The sequence below is a fragment of the Eptesicus fuscus genome, chromosome 4 (genome assembly GCF_027574615.1).
Source record: "Eptesicus fuscus isolate TK198812 chromosome 4, DD_ASM_mEF_20220401, whole genome shotgun sequence".
NCBI lineage: Eukaryota > Metazoa > Chordata > Mammalia > Chiroptera > Vespertilionidae > Eptesicus > Eptesicus fuscus.
In genome coordinates, this window is record NC_072476.1 from 75,894,883 (window position 1) to 75,897,970 (window position 3,088).

Below are 3,088 nucleotides of genomic sequence, written 5' to 3' on the forward strand. Positions count from 1 at the left end.
TAGCATTTATATACCTTTCAATGTGATCACTCCACTAATTCTAGTAATCCCCTATCACCGAGTAAACTTATCACAGTATTATTGACCATATTCCTCTTCCCCTTTCCACCCATCCTCCACTCCCACCTTTTTGGTAACCACCCCCTGGGTCTTCGTCTCTATGAATCTGTTTTTGTTGTTTGTTTTGTTTTGTTTTGTTTAATTCCATATATAAGTGAAACCATATGGTATTTCACTTAGCATAATACCTTCTAGATCCATCCATGTTGTTGCAAATGGTAAGATCTCATTCTTTTTTATTGCTGCATATTATTCCATTGTGTATATACTACATAATATTCCATTGTATATATACTTCTTTATCCACCCATCTATTGATGATGGACACCTAGGCTGCTCCCATAGCTTGGCAATTATAAATAACTAGAGGCCCGGTGCACAAAATTCATGCACGGAGGTGGGGGTTGTGTCCCTCAGCCCAGCCTGCAATGACGCAAGTGTTCTGCGCCCGGCCTGGCCAGAGGCCCTCCTCGGCCGGGCGCAGAATGCTTGCCTCGTTGCCAGGGTGACGAGGCAAGCATTCCCTGACCGCCCCCACCCCACCCCCGGCCGCTCCATGCCCGCTGCCCAGAGGCCCTCTGCAGCCAGGGTGGAACGCTTGCCTTATCGCCACAGCAATGAAGCAAGCATTCCACCAAGCCGCTCATGCGGCCCGCTCTTAGTGGCCACCCCCCACCCCAGGACTGGGGGACTCCAGCAGGGCTGAGAGGACTGGGCACCACCATCTTGTGGCTATGGACGCCGCCATCTGTGTGACGGAGTGATGGTCAATTTGCATATTCCCCTCTTTATTAGATAGGATACTGCAATGAACAGAGGAGTGAATATGACTTTTGAAATTAGTGTTTTCATTTTCTTGGGTAAATACCCAAATGTGGAATTGCTGGGTTGTATGGTATATCTATTTTCAGTTTTTTGAGGAATCTCCATACTGTTTTCCATAAGGACTGCACCTGTTTGTAGTCCCACCAACAGTGTACAAGGGTTCCCTTTTCTCCACATCTTTCCAACACATGTTATTTCTTGACTTTTTTAGTAGACATTCTGATTGGTGTTAGGTAGTATCTCATTGTGGTTTTTATTTGCATTTCCCTGATGATTAGTTTTCATATAGCTGTTGGCCATCTGTATGTCTTCTTTGGAGAAATGTCTTTTTATATCCTCTGCTCGTTGTTGTTTTTTTTCTGTTTTTTTTTTTTTTTCTTTATCAAAACAATATGGTTCTGGCACACAAACAGACACATAGATCAATTGGACAGAATCGAGAACCTGGAAATAAACTCTTACTTATATGGTCAACCAATGTGTGGTGAAGGAGATAAAAATATACACTGGTGTTGGAGAAACTGGACAGATACATGCAAAATAATGAAACTGGACCACTCTCTTACACCACATACAAAAATAAACTCAAAATGGGCTAAAGACTTAAATGTAAGGGCTGAAACCATAAAACTCCTAGAAGAAGACACAAGAAGCAAATTATTTGACATCAGTCTGAGAAATATCTTTTTGGATATGTCCCTCTCATGGATAAAACTGGACCCGCCTTGGGTCACTAAGAAATATTTTTTTAAGTAACCTAGGGAACCTGCCTCAAGCATCTAGTAATGCACTGCCTTCTGGTTACAAGAGCCTCGCCTCTGGCACCTCACTACCTCCTTCCTCCTCTCCTTCCCAGTTCCTTCACCGTCAGAAGCAGTGGCAGCCACTCAGTGCTAGAACTATAAATGGTTGATGAGCTCTTACTTCAGAATGATTATTCGAAGGAAGGGTGAGTTTATTTTCACTCTATTCATGGTCACGTGGCCAGAGAGCCAGGAATGGCAAGTCCTGCCCTGAGATCACATCTACTTCCTACAGCAAGATTCTAGGAAGGTAGATGCAAGGTGCAATAGCAGAGTGAGAATACAAAAACAACTTACGAATAGCTTTCAAATACCTAACATTCTGAAAAGAGCTCTGTTAAAAATTGCTGGATTCGAACAGGTAGATTCTGCTGGAGAACTTAACAGGACTTACTACTTCTTCCTAAACCTGAATCCAGGGGCTAACAGGCACAGATGGGCTTATGGAGAGGGGTAAAGAGATGAATGACCTTCAGGGTCGAACCATCCAACTCCTTGGACTCAACATGAATGAGAAAGAAGTGACAGTTTACCAATTCTACACAATAAGGTGAATGAGAAAGAATGAGGGGGGAGATGTTGTTTCCAGGCACATTGACCCCCACCCACCAGGAATGATCTGGGGTCTAGTCCATCATCAGATTATCAAGTCATCAGCTCTTAAGAGGTGGACAGAGGTCAGCAATCTTGAGTGGGGGTGAAGAAAGAGCAGTGTTCCTTCCCTTACAATCGGCATCATCTTTGCTGTGATCATCAAGCCTCCACAAGCATCCCCATGTCTAGGCAGCCATCCTAGGGAACCACTGCTTATTTACTGTGCTTCTCCTGTGTGCTGGGATGACCTTTAGTCTCCAGCCCCTCTCAGGAGTCAGGCTGATCCCTTTAAGGTCTAGTCCCTTCGAGAGGCAAAACTGATACTACCTGGCCCACAGCTCCCATTACAAATCACACTGTTGACTATCTAGTGGCCAAAGCCCCTGAGCAAACAAGCACACTCCTACCAGGCAGGATATTCCACGAGCCTGGAGGTCACCCTCCAGTAGCCTAGGGGAAAGGCCAGATTTCTCTTCAGGGAAGGTTAATGCTTCAGTGCACAGATGGTTAAAGTAGTCCCATGTCCATGGTACCCCCTGGCTCCCAGCATCTTTACTCTAAGCCAGCAGAATTAAGGTCAAGCAACAAACTCACAATTAAAATTAGCCAAGCACTTCAGAAATGATGCCATCATGTGTGACAGACAATGGAAACAAACAATAGACTCATAAAGGGTGCAAATATTAGGATTGCCAGACTCAGAATATAGCTAAGTAGAAAATATTTAAATAAACAATGGAATTTGAAATATGAACAAAAACCAAGATACTGCCTGGCTGGTTTGGCTCAGTTGGTTGGAGCGTCAT